General features: G+C 38.4%; 1 protein-coding gene across 3 annotated transcripts in view; it reads right to left on the reverse strand.

The window, feature by feature from the left end:
* Positions 1-19,196, reverse strand: part of GPHN (gephyrin) — a 609,285-nt gene that overhangs the window by 49,307 nt on the left and 540,782 nt on the right. The gene's annotated exons all lie outside the window — the stretch shown is intronic.

Below are 19,196 nucleotides of genomic sequence, written 5' to 3' on the forward strand. Positions count from 1 at the left end.
GTATATTTAAGAAGTTAATGTGTAATGTTTGGATGTTAATATCTATTGAATGATTAAATCCCCCAAATCTACCCAGTTTTTACTCTGTTACTCTACTTCTTCTGGCCCGATAGAAATGCATGACATGTTTTATTATAGTAGTTTTTTTTTTTCTTTTAATACCTCCTGTGACCATCTAGTACTTTTTGGAGCATGAAGAGATGCACCCACTGAGAACTGAGTCCCTCACTCTGTTCTTTTTGCTACTGCACATGACAACACCTCTCAGAGATGTAGTTTTAAGCATTGAACTTGATATGTTAATTGGTTTATATTCATGAACTGGACAGATTCTTTAAAATCATCACCATCCTGCTCCTCACAATATAATGAGTCATTTTGTACTTAAATTTTAGGGTGCCAGAATGCATATATGTTACTCTGGAAAAACATTTTACTTTTTGTGAAAGATGGCTTGGGAGAATTAAATGTGTGTGAAGTGAATGAGAGTGACAATAAAAATTATTTTTTTGGGGAAAAAAAAGATGTTAATGTGTAAGATCATCTAAGCCAGTGGGAGCAGCTCCCCAACTTTTAAAGTTAGAAGCTTCCTAAATTCATTTGGAATTCTGTTCCCCCGTCCTGCCCCACATTCTTCAGAAATATAAAATGAATCATCCTAGGTGCAAAGCTTTATATCATGCATATTTTTCTTTTTTTTTTTCTTTTTGCTGTATGCGGGCCTCTCACTGTTGTGGCCTCTCCCGTTGCGGAGCACAGGCTCCGGATGCGCAGGCCCAGCGGCCATGGCTCACGGGCCCAGTCGCTCCGCGGCATATGGGATCCTCCCAGACCGGGGTACGAACCCGTATCCCCTGCATCGGCAGGCGGACTCTTAACCACTGCGCCACCAGGGAGGCCCCATGCATATTTTTCTGATGTACCTCAGTTACCAATATAATTTTGTTGTCAGTGCCATATTTTCTGGTCTGCTCCTATGGCTAAGGTTTTTGTACTCACTTTGAAGGGACCCTGTAAGATTTTTCTGGACAGTTGCACAGTTAGAAGTTTCTAGGTTCCATGGAAAAGGAGGATGGTTTAGGAAAAGATAGCAGAGTTGTCTAATCTAGAAGAGGTACTCCTACTAAGTGCTATAGACATAGGGTTACCAAGACATACCTTGTCCTGGATTTCATGGAGCTTACATGTTGGGAAAGAAAACAACACTGGCTCAATATGAACAAATCCTTTTCCCACCCTGTTTAGGCCACATCAGGACACTGAGGGAAAAGAGAAAAAATGTAAAAACAGAGAAGCACATATGTGCTAAATGACCAATATCTTAACCAAGTCTGGCCACAATTGTCATGGCACATATAATACTCTGTACTTATGTACATATGCAAACATCCTTATTTGTCTTAGACTTCCTCCACAGTAGGGAAACAGTAGCTCACGCTGCCTAGGAGAACAAAAGGAAGCTAACAGGTTATTGAACCAGCCATGGGGAAAAGAAAACTAGGATATCTACTGTTCCATATTCAAAGTAGAAATAGGATGTAGCTTAGAAGTATTATAGTTTACCCCTGTAAACACAAACTAATCTGTGCCAGTTTGAAATCACCAGGTTTGACTAGTTTCATATTCAGACCATATTCAGTGTCCCCCTCTTTCCTTTCCTGTTACTTCCTGGCATTTATTGAGTAGCTACCATGTGCTGACAACGTTCTAAATGCTAAGGATAAAGCCATGAACAACTTGTTTCACATGCCCACCAGCAAGAAGTTGAGGACAGCAGTTGTTTTATTTATCATTTTACCCCTGGTATCAATATAGCTTTGCAAATGGCAGACACTCAACAAATGGTCATAAAGTTAATAAAATAAAAAAATTAAAAACACTCTCAAATAATTGTGTGTATATGCCAAGATTTAGTTATAAAGGTCTTCATCAATTACTCACAATTGAGAAAGATTAGGAATAATCTAATGTCTGACAACAAGGGATTGTATAAATCAGTCAAATTATACTTTTTACTAGAGAATAATATGTAGGCATTAAAATGACATAGCAGAGTACTATGTAATGATATGGACAGATGTTTATGGTATACTGAGTATAAAAATGGAGGGAAGGAAAATGGAAGGCAAAAATAAGTATAATTTCTTTGTTTTTTAATACACATTCACATACACATAAACTATATACATGTATAGAATTAAAGAATAGAAGAAGAGTAATGTTGGGTAATAGGATTATGCGTTAATTTCCTTTGCTTAAAAAAATCTATATTTTCTAAATTTTCTTCAATGCATGTTTATTTGTTCTAAGATTAAAAAGTCACATTAGGGACTTCCCTCACAGTCCAGTGGTTAAGACTCCACGCTTCCACTCTAGGGGCCGTGGGTTTGATCCCTGGTCAGGGAACTAAGATCCCGCATGCCATGAGGCTAGGTCAAAAAAAAAAAAAAAAGTTACATTAAAAATGTATACCTGGGCGGGGGGCATTCCCAAGATGGCACAGTAGAAGGATCCAGGACTCACCTCCTCTCATAGGCACAAAAATTTTAGAATTATTTACAGAACAACTATCAATGAAAAAAACCAGAACCTACCAGAAAAGAGAATATAACTAAAGACATAAAGAAGGAAGCACAACAAGATGAGTAGGAGGGGTGAAGTCACAGTATAGTCAAGACCCAAACCCCCAGGTGGGTGACATACAAATGGGAGAATAATTAAAATTGCAGAGGTGCTCCCTAAGAAGCAAGGGGTCTGAGCCCCACATCAAGCTCCCTAGCCTGGGGGTCCTGTACCAGGAAGACGAGCCCCCAAAACATTTGGCTCTGTTGGTCAGCGGGGCTTGCTTTCAGGAGTCCCAGAGGATTGTGGGAAATAGAGACTCAACTCTTAAAGGGCACACACAAAATCTCACATGCTCTGGGACCCAGGGAAGAAGCAGTAATTTGAAAGGAGCCTGGGTCAGACCTACCTGCTGATCTTGGAGAGTCTCCTGGAGAGGCAGGAGACAACTGGAGATCACCCTGGGGAAACAGACATTGGCGACAGCTATTTTTGAGAGCTTGTTCTGCTATGTGGACATGGGTGCTGCAAATGCCATTTTGGAATCCTCCCTCTAGCTTATTAGTCTCAATACGCAGCCCCACCTCTGCCCATCAAGCTTGTAGGCACTGGTACTGTGATGCCTCGGGTCAAGCAACTAATTGAGCCAGGACACAGCTCCACTCACCAGCATACAGGCTGCCTTAAGATCCCCTGAGCCCACAGCCACCCCTGGACATGGCCCTGCCCAACTGAGGGCACAGGACCTGTCCCCACACACCACTGCATAGGCACTAGACCTGAGACCCCCAAGACTCTGCAGTCAGAGATACTGGGACCCAGTTCCACCTAGTAGTGGGCAGGCACCAGCCTCAGAATCCCCTGGGCCCTGATCCCACCTACCAGTGTGCCTGTTTTAGCCTTGGGAGCAGTCTCACGCAATAGCAGGCACCTTGGATGAGAATGCTAGGCCTGGGACAACTGCAGTTCCATAGCCCACTGTGGCAGGATCCAGACCACCCACCAGCAGGCCACCACCTGCCCTGGGACTGGCTGGAAGCCTACACTGCCCAACAGCAAGCCAACACAAGCTTTGGGACATCCTGGACTCCATAGCCAGCTGTGTCAGGAAATGCCCCAATGACCAGTGGTCTGACATCAGCTCTGGGACCACTGGGCCCTGCAGCCAAACCCTGCCAATGGGCCAGCACTAGCTCCAAGACTTGGCTTCACCCACTGGTAGGTGGGTACCAGCCCCAGGATGTCCTGGACTCCGACTTCACCCACCAGTGAGCCAGCAATAGCCCTGGGCACCCTGGGATTCTGCAGCTAGCTGTCTTGTGACCCAGTCCCACAAACCAGTAGCTGGCAGCTCTGTACAAGGCAGCGCCTGGTAACCAACAAAACTGGGGGCGAGTCACACCTACCAGATTGCCGAGAGTAGTCAGCCTGCTGAAACAGAAGGACCTACACAGCCCACATAGGGGACACCCCTATAGCACACAGCTCTGGTGACCAGAGGAGCGTGCACTGCTGGGATACATAGGAAGTCTTCTACAAAAGGCTACTTCTCCAAGATCAGAAAATGTAACCAACCTACCAGATACATAGAAATAAAAAACAGCAAGTTAGGCAAAATGAGGTGATAGAGAAACATGTTCCAAATGAAGGAACAAGATAAAACCCCAGAAGGAGAACTCACTGACATGGAGATAGGCAATGCACCCCAGAAAGGGTTCAAGGTAATGATCGTAAAGATAATCAAAGAACTAGGGAGAAGAATGGATGAACAGAGTGAGAAGTTAGAATTTTTTGACAATGACTTAGAAAATATAAAGAAGAACCAAACAGAGATGAAGAACATGATAACTGAAATGAAAAATACACTAGAAGGAATCGACAGTAGACTAGGTGATACAGAGGAACAGATCAGTGAGCTGGAAGACAGACTAGTGGAAGTCACTAAAGCTGAAGAAAAAAAAGAAAAAAGAATTGAAAAAATGAGGACAATTTAAGAGACCTCTGGGATAACATCAAATGTATTAACATTTTCATTATAGGGGTCCCAGAGGAGAAGAGGAGAGAGAAAGTGGCAAAGAACATATTTGAAGACATAACAGTTGAAAACTTCCCTAACCTGGGAAAGGACACAGACAGCCAGGCCCAGGAAGCATGGAGAGTCCCAAACAGGATCAACCCAAAGAGGACCACACCAAGACATACTAGTAATTAAAATGGCAAAATTAAAGATAAAGAGAGAATATTAAAAGCAGCAAGGGAAAAGCAATGAATAACATACACGGGAACTCCCCTAAGGCTATCAGCTGACTTTTCAGCAGAAACTCTGCAGGCCAGAGGGAGTGGCACAATATATTTGAAGTGATGGAAGGGGAAAACCTACAACAAAGAATACTCTACCTGGCAGGACTCTCATTCAAATTTGATGAAGAGATCAAAAGTCTCACAGACAAGGAAAACATAAAGAGTTCAGCACCACCAAACCAGCTTCACAATGAATGTTAAAGGGAATTCTCTAAGTGAAAAAGAAAAGGCCACAATTAGAAACATGAAAATTATGAAGAAGGCAAATATACAGTAAAAGTCAACCACAGACAAAGCAAGTAAGGAGGTTAAAAGACGAAAGTAGCAAAATCATTTATATCCATGATAAGCAGTTAAGGGATTCACAAAACAAACAGACATAAAATACGATGTTAAAAATAGTAATTCTGAGGGAAGGAGAGTAAAAATGCAGGGTTGTTAAAATGTTTTTGAACTTAAGAGATCAGTAACTTAAAATAATCACGTATATATACATACATATACATGTAAATTGCTATATATATAAACTTCATGGTAACCACAAACCAAAAATCTATAATAGATACGCACACAGAAAAAGGAAAGGAATCCAAACATAACAATAAAGATAGCCATCACACCACAAGGGAAGAGAACAAAAGAAGAATGGAACAAAAAAGAACTACAAAAACAACCCCCAGCAAGTAACAAAATGGCAATAGATACATACCTATCCATAATGACTTTAAGTGTAAATGGACCAAATGCTACAATCAAAAGACACAGAGTGGCTTAATGAATACAAAAACAAGACTTATATATATGCTGCCTACAAGAGACTTGTTTCAGATCTAAAGACACACACAGACTGAACATGAGGGGATGAAAAAAAGGTACTCCATGCAAATGGAAACCAAAAGAAAAGCTGGGGTAGCAATACTTATACCAGACAAAATAGATGTTGAAACGAAGATTGTACAAGAGAAAAAGAAGGATGTTACATAATGATCAAGGGATCAATACAAGAAGATATAGCAATTGTAAATATATATGCACCCAACATAGGAGCACCAAAATACATACAGCAAATATTAACAAACATAAAGGAAGAAACTTACAGTAACACAGTAATAGTAGGGGACATTAACAAACCACTCACATTAATGGAAATATCATCCAGATAGAAAATCAATAAGAAAACATTGGACTTAAATGATACAATAGATCAAATGGAGTTAATGGATATATATAGAACATTCCATCCAAAAGTAGGAGAATACAAATTCTTTTCAAGTGCACATGGGACATTCTCCAGGACAGAGGACATGCTAGGCCAAAAAACAAGCCTCGGTAAACTTAAGAAAATTGAAATAATATCAAACTTCTGACCATAATGCTATGAGACTAGAAATCAAATACAAGAAAAAATAAAACTGCCAAAACCACAAACACATGGAGGCTAAACAATATGCTATTAAACAACCAATGGATCACTGAAAAAATGAAAGAAATAAAAATACCCGGAGACAAATGAAAACGAAAACACAATGATCCAAAATCTATGGGACTCAGTAAAAGCAATTCTAAGAGGGAAGTTTATAGCAATACAAGCTTACCCCAGGAAACAAGAAAAATCTAAGATAAACAATCTAACCTTACACCTGAAGGAAGTAGAAAAAGAACAAACAAAAACCTAAGTTAGTTGAAGGAAAGAAATCATAAACATCAGAGCAGAATAAAAGATACAGAGACTGAAAAAACAATAGGAAAGATCAATAAAACTAAGAGCTGGTTCTCTGAAAAGATAAGCAAATTGGGTAAAACTTCAGCCAACTCATCAGGAAAAAAGAGAGAGGACCCAAATCAATAAAATCAGAAATGAAAAAGGCAAAGTTATGACTGATACCACAGAAATACAAAGGATCATAAGAGATTACAAAAACTACTATGTACCAATAAAATGGACAACCTGTAAGAAATGGACAAATTCCTAGAAATGTACAATCTCCCAAGACTGAACCAGGAAGAATTAGAAAACATGAACAGACCAATTGCCAGTAATGAAACTGAATTAGTAACCAAATAACTTCCAACAAATGAAAGTCCAGGTCCAGATGGCTTCACAGGTGAATTCTACCAAACATTTAGAGAAGAATTAACACCTATCCTCCTCAAACTATTCCAAAAAATTGCAGAGGAAAGATGCTTCTAAACTCATTCTATGAGGTCAGCATCACTCTGATACCAATACAGACAAAGATATCACACACACACAAAAATTACAGGCCAATATCACTGATGAATGTAGATGCAAAAATCCTGGACAAAATATTAGCAAACCAAATCCAACAATACATTAAAAGGATCGCATACCATGATCAGTGACATTTATCCCAGGAATGCAAGGCTGGCTTGATATCTGCAAATCAATCAGTGTGATACACCACATTAACAAATTGAAGAATAAAAACTATGTGATCATCTCAACAGATGCAGAAAAAGCTTTTGACAAAATTCAACATTTATGTATAATAAAAACTCTCAATAAAGTGGGTATAGAGGTTACATACCCCCACATAACAAGGCTATATATGATAAGCCCACAGCTAACATTATATTCAATGGTGAAAAGCTGAAAGCATTTCTTCTAAGATCAGGGACAAGACAAAGATGTGCACTCTCACCACTTTTCTTCACCATAGTATTGGAAGTTGTAGCCACAGCAATCAGACAAGAAAAATAATAAAAGGAATCCAAATTGGAAGGGAAGAAGTAAAACTGTCACTGTTGCAGATGACATAATACTATACATTAGAAAATCCTAAAGATGCCACCAGAAAACTACTAGAGCTCATCACTGAATTCAGTAAAGGTGCAGGATACAAAATTAATATACAGAAATCTGTTGCATTTCTATACACTAACAACAAAAGATCAGAAAAAGAAATTAAGGAAACAACCCCATTTATAATCACAACAAAAGGAATAAAATACCCAGGAATAAACCCACCTAAGGAGGTAAAAGATCTGTACTTAGAAAACTGTAAGACACTGATTAAAGAAATTGAAGACCACACAAACAGATGGAAAGATACACCGTGTTCATGGATTGGAAGAATTAAAACAACCACACAAGACAAGGCAATCTACAGACTCAATGTAATCCTTAAAAAATACCAATGGCATTTTTCCCAGAACTAGAACAAAAATTTTTTTAATTTGTATGGAAACACAAAAGAGCTTGAATAGCCAAAGCAATCTTGAGAAAGAAAAACAGAGCTGGGGGAATCAGACTCTCTGACTTCAGCCTATACTACAAAGCTACAGTAATCAAAACAGTATGGTACTGGCACAAAAACAGAAATATAGATTAATGGAATATAATAGAAAGCCCAGAAATAAACCCATGCCCCTGTGGTAGTCAATTAATCTATGACAAAGAAGGCAAGAATATACAGTGGAGGGCTTCCCTGGTGGCGCAGTTGTTGAGAGTCCGCCTGCCGATGCAGGGGACACGGGTTCGTGCCCCGGTCCGGGAAGATCCCACATGCTGTGGAGTGGCTGGGCCCATGAGCCATGGCCGCTGAGTCTGCGTGTCCGGAGCCCGTGCTCCGCAACAGGAGAGGCCACAGCAGTGAGAGGCCCGTGTACCGCAAAAAAACAAAAACAAAAACAAAAACAAAACAAAGAATATACCGTGGAGAAAAGACAGTCTCTTCAATAAGTGGTGCTGGGAAACCTGGACAGCCATATGCAAAAGAATGAAAGTAGAACACTTTCTCATACTATATACAAAAATAAACTAAAAATGGATTAAAGACCTAAATGTTAGACCAGAAACTATAAAACTTCTAGAAGAAAACCCAGAATAGTCTTTGAATAAATTGTAGCAATAATTTTTTGGAGCTGTCTCCTAAGGCAAAGGAAACAAAAGCAAAAATAAATAAATGGGACCTAATTAAACTCAAAAGTTTTTGCACAGCAAAGGAAACCATTGGCAAAATGAAAAAAGAACCTACTGAATGAGAAAAAATATTTGCAAATGATATGACCAATAAGGGATCAATATCCAAAATATATAAACAGCTCATACAACTCAATATTAAAAAAACCCCAAACACTCTGATTAAAAGATGGGCATAAGAACTGAATAGACATTTTTCCAATGAAGACATATGATGGCCAAGAGGCAGAAGAAAAGATGCTCAACATCGCTAATCATCAGAGAAATGCAAATTGAAACCACAATGAGATATCATTTCACATTTGTCACAATGGTTATCATCAAAAAGACCACAGGTAACAAATGTTGGCATGGATGTGGAGAAAAGGGAACCCTTGTACATCGTTGGTGGGAATGTAAATTGGTGCAGCCACTGTGGAAAACAGTACAGAGATGCCTCAAAAAAATAAAAATAGAACTACCATATGACCCAGCATTCCACTCCTGGGTATATATCCAAAGAAAATGAAAACATTAATTTGAAAAGATACATGCACTCCAATGTTCATAACAGGATTCTTTACAACAGCCAAGTCTGGAAGCAACCTAAATGTCCATCAACAGGTGAATGGATAAAGATATGGTGTATATAGACTATGGAATACTACTCAGCCATAAAGAAGAATGGAAGTTTGTCATTTGCAACAATATAGCCGGCTGGACCTGGAGGGTATTATGCTTAATAATATAAGTCAGACAGAGAGAGACAAATACTGAATGTTATTGCTTATATGTGGAATATAAAAAATACAACAAACTAGTGAATATAACAAAACAGAAACAGACTCACAGATACAGAGAACAAACTAGTGTTTACCAGTGTGGAGAGGGAAAGGAGGAGGGACAAGATGGGGTAGAGGATTAAGAGGTACAAACTACTATGTACAAAATAGACAAGCTACAAGTATGTATTGTATAGCACAGGGAATATAGCTAGCATTTTATAATAACTATCTATGGAGTATAATCTATAAAAATTTTGAATCACTATGTTGTACACCTAAAACTTGTATAACATTGTAAATCAACTATGCTTCAATAAAAAAATAAAATAGTAAATAAACAGGAAAATAAATAAAAAAGAAGAAAAAAAGAAAATGTATACCTAGAATATCTAGAACAATGGCCTAAGAAGTTCATAATAGAACTGGACCAGGAAGAGAAGGTGATCATGTTACACCCATTTTAAAATGTTTCAATGTCCTACTACTAATTACTGGGTTGGCCAAAAGGTTCGATCGTTTTTTTCTGTAAGATGGCTCTAGTAGCACTTAGTTGCCTTTACCTTCATTCTAAACAATTTTGTTTGATTGTATGTGACAGCTGTCATATCAGCATGCATTTAAAAAAAGACATCAAAATTTGTGAATTTTTGTGTAGCCATTTTAATATTGAAGATGGAGGAGAAAAAGCAACATTTCGGCATATTATGCTTTATTATTTCAAGAAAGATAAAAATGCAACTGAAACACAAAAAAAGATTTGTGCAGTGCTGTGACTGATCCAACATGTCAAAAGTGGTTTGCGAAGGTTCGTGCTGGAGATTTCTCGCTGGATGATGCTCCATGGTTGGGTAGATCAGTTGAAGTTGATAGTGATCAAATCGAGAATGGAGACATGAATTGAGAACAATCAACGTCATACCACGTGGGAGATAGCTGACATACTCAAAATATCCAAATCAAGAGCTGAAAATCATTTGCACCAGCTTAGTTATGTTAATTGCTTTGATGTTTGGGTTCCATATAAATTAAGTGAAGAAAACCTTCTTGACCATACTTCTGCATGCGACTCTCTACTTAAATGTAATGAAAACGGTCTGTTTTTAAAACAAATTGTGACAGGCAATGAAAACTGGATACTGTACGACAATGTGGGCTGGAAGAGATCATGGGGCAAGTAAAATGAACCACCACCAACCACACCAGAAGCCAGTCTTCATCCAAAGAAGGTGATGCTTTATATATGGTGGGACTGGAAGGGAGTCCTCTATTATGAGCTCCTTCTGGAAAACCAAATGATTAATTCCAACAAGTACTGCTCCCAGTTAGACCAACTGGAAGCAGCACTCAACAAAAAGCATCTGGAATTAGTCAACAGAAAATGCATAATCTTCCATCAGTATAATTCAAGATCGCATGCTTCTTTGATGACCAGGAAAAAACTGTTAGAGCTTGGCTGGGAAGTTCTGATTCATCTGCCGTATTCACCAGACATTGCACCTTTGGATTTCCATTTATTTAGGTCTTTACAAAATTTTCTTAATGGAAAAAATTTCAATTCCCTGGAAGACTGTAAAAGGCACCTGGAACAGTTCTTTGCTCAAAAGGATAAGTTTTGGGAAGATGGAATTATGAAGTTGCCTGGAAAATGGCAAAGGTAGTCGAAGAAAAGGGTGAATATGTTGCTTGATAAAGTTCTTGGTGAAAATGAAAAATGTGTCTTTTATTTTTACTTAAAAACTGAAGGCACTTTTTTTTTTTTTTTTTTTCTTTTTGCGGTATGTGGGCCTCTCACTGTTGTGGCCTCTCCCGTTGCGGAGCACAGGCTCCGGACGCGCAGGCCCAGCGGCCATGGCTCACGGGCCCAGCCGCTCCGCGGCATATGGGATCCTCCCAGACCGGGGCACGAACCCGTATCCCCTGCATCGGCAGGCGGACTCTTAACCACTGCGCCACCAGGGAGGCCCCTGAAGGCACTTTTTTGCCAACCCAATACAACTCCTTAAACAGCACTGAAAGACAGTATACAGTCAGTAGTATGCTGACTGCTTCAGGAGAGTCTTTTTTCGCACAGGTAGTTCCTAACTCACAGATTATGTTCCCAGAGTCTATATGAGAAATTGGCTGTTTGGAACCTGGAACACATTCCTTTAAAAATAATATCACAGATGGTGGGCAAGACTCCAGGGTAGTTAAAAACAAACAAACAAATCTTCATTTAGCTCATAATGTTTAGCTCATATGTTGCTGAATTATGCTTTAGTATTAACCTGAATTTTGGAAACAAGGTGGAAGACTGAAGAAGGAATGTTGAAATGGAAAGCATTTGTTTAAGTTATCTTCCTATCTACCTTTCTAGAGTCCTTTCCTGCTGTCAAATGTACTTCTTGCCATGCCTACAGTATCTTGCTATGCTAAGGTTCTGATGTGGTCCTGTTCAGGATTTGCCCTATGAGTCAAAGAACTCTAAGTTCTAAGTGATTAGTTCCTATTTACTTAGGACAGCAGATTTACCCAGATGTTGGATGTCTGATTTGAACTATTAAATATTAATATGTGAACAACTCACTCTCAGGTAGAATACTTTTAAACACAAATGCACCTCTAAATATTAGATTATCAAGATGTATAGCAAAGTGAACAGAACAAACACATTTAGCCAATGTGGAGGACATTTGGGCTTAATAAAACACCTCTCCTAAACAGACTGGATCTTGAGAGTCAGGGAATAAGGAGATTAACTGTTCCTCTAAAGTTTCTTGCTGTTGATGGCTTTTCCCCTTTCACTTCTCAAAAAGCTTTCTCTCCCTTCCCTTCTCTTAAAAGTACTGACAGAGGAGCTTAGATGGTGAGTAGGGGAAAGGTTAGAATAGGGTAGCCATTTGTGAATCTCAGTCACTTGTAAATTGAATTAATGTAGATCTGAATACCAAATTACCATTATTTACATTGCATGCACGCTCTCTTCTCCTCTTTCCCATTCTCCTCTCTCCACTCCTTCCCACCCCCTGGAAGATACTATGAACTTGTTATAACAAATTACCCAGAGGTAATAAATGCTGCAAAAGTGGCTCTAGTAGTTGTGGAAGGAAAGATAAAAGAAGAAATTATAAAAGGAAGGGGATTTTCTCTTTATGGAAGGGAGAGGTGTCTATTTTACAGTGAATAAGAAGCTTTATCTAGGGGTCCAGAAAGTAAACTTGAGCTACTGTAATAAATCCTCCTGCCTTTCTCCCCCACTTCTATATCACCTAAAGATCTAGAATTTTGCAACTCAAGTCCTTATAATTCATTCATACACACAGTCAATATTTAATTAAAAATTTAAACTAAATTTTCCTCTCTGGCTTTTGAAATATTGACACTTACTATTTACTTAGGGGTTTTATCTATTAAAATGGATATAGAATATTTAGTTTATTAACCTTAATATTAATAAATTGTGGGTGCTAAGCCCAGTTAAGAGGGCAGCATAGTACAGCAAAAGGAGAAAGACCCTGGAGTTAGACAGGCCTAGGCTGGACTCCTCATTCTGTCTTTTACTAGTTGTATGACTCTGAACAGCTTATTTAATTTTTTTGAGCTTCAGTATTATTATCTACAAAATGAGGATAAAAGACACTTATGTAGATCAGTTGTTTCATGAGGCCTAAATAAGATAAGTAAGTGAAAGAATGCAGTATAGTACTATATATATAGTAGGTAGTAAGTAAAGATTAGTATCTCTTTCCAGGAAAAGACTGGCATGTTTAGAGTGAGGAGGCTGGAGAAAATGGATGTGGATTGGGTGGGGAGGAAAGACAGGAGTGAAATAGAATTGAAAACTTCTTTGTAGTTCTTACTAATAACTATCTTATTCATTTCTGTAGTACCAAAGACTGAGACAACATCTGATATAGCATAACCCTTCATAAAAGTTTGTTGGATTATTAGAGTATACTTACCCACATATAATAAAACCCCAATTCTGCCACAAGTATATAATTGGCACCTTGGAAAGATCATATTTGTAGCAGAATAGAGGGTGAGTTAGAGGAGAACAAGTCTTGAGGCAGGGAGACCAGTTAAGAGGATAGCCTCATGTCTAGACAAAAAGTAAATGGAGCCCCAAACTAAGCCAGGATGGTAGAAATGAAGAGATAGGAACGTACAGAAGAAGTACTGATGAGGGAAACTGTATGGGATTTAAATACAGGGCTGAGTGAGAGACAGAAGCTTTCCATTCAGGTTTCTTCTGGCTCGGGTGACTGGGTGGCTGGTGGGCGCAGTCACTGAGCTAGAAGAACTCAAAGAAATGGAGTAAGATGGTAGTGGGAGGCGCAGAGAGAAAGGAAAGGAAGGATAATGAATTTAATTTTTTTTTTTTTTTGCGGTACGCGGGCCTCTCACTGTTGTGGCCTCTCCCGTTGCGGAGCACAAGCTCTGGACACGCAGGCTCAGCGGCCATGGCTCACGGGCCCAGCCACTCTGCGGCATGTGGGATCTTCCTGGACCGGGGCACGAACCCGTGTCCCCTGCATCGGCAGGCGGACTCTCAACCACTGCGTCACCAGGGAAGTCCAATGAATTTAATTTTACATGTTGAATTTGCTCTGCCTATTGAACTTAAAAAAAAACATACCTAGTAAGCAGGTGGATCTAGGCATGGAGCTCAAGACAGAGATAAGATCTGGGAGTAAATAGCATACAGAATTAGAAGGAAAAAAGGTCAAGGGTAAGCCATGGTGACACATTTGGGAATGAGCATAGGAAGAGAAGCTGCCAAAACAAGAAAGAATAAACTACAAAAGGAGAATGAAGAAGTTGAAATGGTGTATTGCTGGAGAGGGATGTAAAATTGTGGTAGAGAGACCTAATAGCTGGGTTACGCAGGCATTTTATTTGTGTTTACAGACACATACCATTTCGATGAGGTTTTGCAATCCAGATGAAGATGAATCAACACTGACACCCTCCTGTTCTATGTAATAGCCTTCAAAATGTCTTCTGATTTAATATCTTTTTAAAAAATTCTACTTCCAAATTTGAGCATAGGCTCTGGAACTTTCTAAAACATCTTTATTACTAGGCTGTAATTTATAGTGCATTTACAGTACATGTAATTTTAAGGACAAGATCTTTATCTATTTCAGTTTTGAATCCTCAAGAGCCTTTGGCTTAAAATTCATAGTAGAATCATGATTAAGTTTACCATACCCTTGTTACTTCCTGTGATCCATGAACCAGTAGCTTGGTATTCTTGGGAACTTGTTAGAAATGCAAAATTTTGGCCCACTCCAGATTTGCTGAATCACAATCAGCATTTTTAATATCTCCAGGTGATTCAAATAGGTACACAATTAATACTTCCTGACTAGCTGAACAATGAATAAACAAACTGTATTGTTGTTCTTATTTCTAGTAGGTCTCCAACTTTAGCTCATGTGATACAACTCGGGCAAATTATCTTTCCAAAATATGGTTTACTATGTTAATTCTGCTTTTAAAAAAAGCTGCAAATTTAACCAAATTGGGTAGTGCTGCCTAGATTACAAAACCTTTCAAAATCTGGCTTCAAATTTCTACCAAATTTATTATCCTTCTACCTGAACCTCCTACTCTAAACAGTCTGGCCTGACCTGAGTAAACGATTCTTTCTGCTTCCCTATTTTTGTTCATTCCCTGTTTCCTACTTGGTTAACATACTCTCTTTTTCTAAATACACAAATCCTATTTATCCTTCCTGTTCTAGCTAAAATGAAATATCTTCATAACGATATTATCTTGTCTTCATAATGAGAATTGTGGATTGTTACTTTCAAGAAACTTAGATTCCATTTCCACCTCTGCCAATAACTTGTATATTGCTGGGCAAGTTCAATGAACATCTCTGGGTTTAAAAGCTTGTCTTTTTCATACACAAGGCCAATAGGCACATGAAAAGATGCTCAACATTGCTAATCATTGATAAATGCAAATCAAAACCACAATGAGATATCACTTCACACTTGCCACAATGGCTTTTATCAAAAAGACCACAAGTAACAAATGTTGGTGAGAATGTGGAGAAAAGGGAACCCTCCTATGCTGTTGGAGGGAATGTGAATTGGTACAGCCACTGTGGAAAACAGTATGGAGGCTTCTCAAAAAACTAAAAATTGAACTACCATATGACCCAGTCACTCCATTCCTGGGTATATACCCCAAAACACTTATTTGAAAAGATACATGTACCCCAGTGTTCACAGCAGCATTATTTATAATAGCCAAGATATGGAAGTAACCTAAATGTCCATCAACAGATGAATGAATAAAGAAGATGTGGTATATACAACAGAATACTACTCAGCCATGAAAAAGAAAAAACTTTTGCCATTTGCAACAACATGAATGGACCTGGAGTGTATCATGCTTAGTGAAATAAGTCAGACAGAGAAAGACAAATACTATATGATATCACTTATATGTGGAATCTAAAAAATAAAACAAACTAGTGAGTATAACAAAATAGAAACAGACTCACATATATAGAAAACAAACTAGTGTTTACTGGTGGGGAGAGGGAAGAGAAGAGGGATTAAGGAGTAGAAGATTAAGAGGTACAAACTACTATGTATAAAATAAGCTACAAGGATGTATTGTACAGCACAGGAATACAGCCAATATTTTATAACTTTAAATGGTGTATAATCTATAAAAATTCTGAATCACTATGTTGTACACTTGAAACTAATATAACATGGTAAATTATACCTCAATAAAAATTTTTTTACATTATAAAAAATTTTGTCTTTTTAAAGAAAAACACTAGGAACCACAATAGTATTGTGTTCCACACAATGAGAGAAAATATATCTAAGGAATGTGTTTTAATATTCACATAATACTTAAAAATGAATGTTTTAAAAATATAGTTAATGCTCACGTATTTGAAGCACCCCTCTCATAAGCTCCATTGTACCCTCTTTTTAAATGAAATGTACAAGAAACAAAGGCAAAATTCATCCAGGTCAATCCAAATAAGCTATAGAGTCTTACCCTTCAATTTTAACATTTATTGTTAAAGTCATGGTAGGTGATAAGAATAAGAGCTAAGAAGTAGAACCATACAGAATTTAAACCCAGACTGAAACCTTTTAAAAATAACAAGAATAGCACTCTTACTCCCTACTCTTATCTGGCATAGCTGAGTAAGGGTTCCGTGCTTGCTGACATTCTTGAGCTATTTCTCTCCCTGCTTTAAACATAGGGTAGTTTCTCCCATGACCCTGCTTGTTTCCCTGGAGAGCTTCACATAGAGGCTTCTGTATAACAACATTTGCTTTCATTAGCAAACGGCTATATAGGAAAGAGAAGAATGAAGAGGGAGACAACCTTCACAGAATATCAACAGGCTGCAGATTAAATGTACGTTGTTTCCTTTGCTAAATTCCCAGCACAGATTTCCATCTGAACAGTTATAAATTCTTTCCTCCCACATTCCACCTCTGCATTTTAAACCATTTACTCTGGGCCTCTTCAGTATAGCACTCTAAGACTGAGAAAGTTTAGATCTGCATCAATTGTATTTTAAAAAAATTGTTCTCAGTTTTATGTAAGGTATTAAATCCAAGAAAAGAATATACTAAAGATGTGCATATTCTCAAAATTGCCTGTATCTTGCTTGTAAGTTTTGTTGTTCTTTATATGCTGTTTTCAAGGGACATTTTGAAGTTACATGTAATAGCAACATTAATTATCAGGAAATGTCTACAACAAATCAACAGCTGGTCCTAGAAAATCAAATATTAGCATATCAACATAGGAACCTTTCAACGGTGTTTTGGCCTTTGTAGTAAGGTAATGGCAGCATATATAGTATATATCAAGTTAGCTTTTTTTTAAATACAAAAGTACAACATTAGGAGGAGAGCATGAACAGAATTATAGTCAAGACAGCATAAGGTAAAAATGACACACACAAACAAAAAGCACCTTTTACCTTATAATAGTTCTTGGAGCTCATTAATGCACCTGGAGGCAGGGCCAGAGTCAGCAGTGGCTGGGAAACAAATTCTAAATCTGGTGCATTTGTTCCCTAGAGTTTCAGGCCTGTTCTGTGCTATTGGAACTCTTGGGTTCATCCTACCTCCTCTCAGAAATTAATTTTTGCCTTATTTAAAGGTGTATCTGCATCAGGATACTTTTTAGATGCTTGGAAGTTTATATATATGCAAGGATGGGTTCCTAGTCAGGTCCAAATTCAACCCTCCCCACTTTTTTTCACTGGGTTCTTTCTATCCCTTCCCAAGGCTACGGAGCCTGGGTCAGGGTGATACTTTAGATGCTTGGAAGTTTATATATATTAAAGGATGGGTTACTAGTCAGGTCCAAATTCAACCCTCCCTGCTTTTTTTCACTGGGTTCTTTCTATCCCTTCCCAGGGCTACGGAGCCTGGGTCAGGGTGATACTAGGTAACCTGCAGCACTGGCTTCACCAGCATGGGTTCTAAGTTGGCTGGTTACTTACCTATGGACTTCTCTAGAACTAAACTTTCAGGTAAATACAAATGGTGAATTAAAAAAAAATGATGTTTGAAAATATGTGTAACAGACTCTACTCCAGTGTCCACAGGGAAAGAAAAAATCAGGAGGAAAGAAGAGAAGTTTAAAAGGTGAGATTAACATAAAAACTACTGCCTTTCAGGTTACTAGCAAGACGCTGTGTTCCAGGTTTGGACTACATTGTGTCCAGTTTGAGCCTAAACTGGGGTTTATAGGAGTCCCAGCATACCTTGTGAAATGGTAGGGCAGAGCCTCTTCAAGAGCATATTTGAGCCCTGGGAAAGCACTCATCTTAAGGGAAGGAGGATCCAGGCATAATGAGCTTTGCTCAGTGACAAGGTGGTGATAAGACAGAAAGGGGCAATTATGGGTGACAGATACATCAGGGCATCCATCACTCAGATTTGTCTCCTAGCTTTGTCTCCAGCAGGCTGTTGTTTGAGTGTTACTAAGAGCAGGCACACCTCTGGTGAACTGGAAATAGTGCCTGGTGAAAGATGGCTGAACAGCAGTGTTGCATGGAAGTGGGATGCTCAGAAAGAGCAGACTTTTTGATTGCATGTGCAGCTGGAGCTGGAGATGCAGTTGGAAATTTATAGAAATACTTGGAGAATTTAGCAGAGAGCTGAGTTAATTTAGTAAATGGGGTAATATGCTCTCAGAGATGGGCAATTATAGTCAATGTGCCTCCCTTTGTACTTACAGGTGGGTGAAGCCTGGAGAAACTCAGGTTATATAAGAATACAAAAATCAATATAAAAGTCCTAGAAAATAATTGTACTTAAACTTCAAAGAATCAGTTAGTACTAATTTTGATATTTCCCTCTTCTCACCCATGTCTTCCCTATCTTTCTTGACATAAGTAAAAGTCTGAATAGGAATAACACCCAAAGCAGAGCAACATATTTCTCCTATTGTAAAAGGCATTCCAGGAAAATGTCTATCGCTAAAGGACATAGACATCTCCATAATTCTTTGACTTCTGAAGAAAGAAATAAGTGAAAATTATGGTATTAAATTTCTTTCTCTTTAGCAACAATCCCGCCTAGTTAGTACTCCCAAAATTCATATTTGTACAATAACAACTTCAAAATAAAATCCAATAC

The sequence above is a fragment of the Mesoplodon densirostris genome, chromosome 4, assembly GCF_025265405.1.
Source record: "Mesoplodon densirostris isolate mMesDen1 chromosome 4, mMesDen1 primary haplotype, whole genome shotgun sequence".
Lineage (NCBI taxonomy): Eukaryota > Metazoa > Chordata > Mammalia > Artiodactyla > Ziphiidae > Mesoplodon > Mesoplodon densirostris.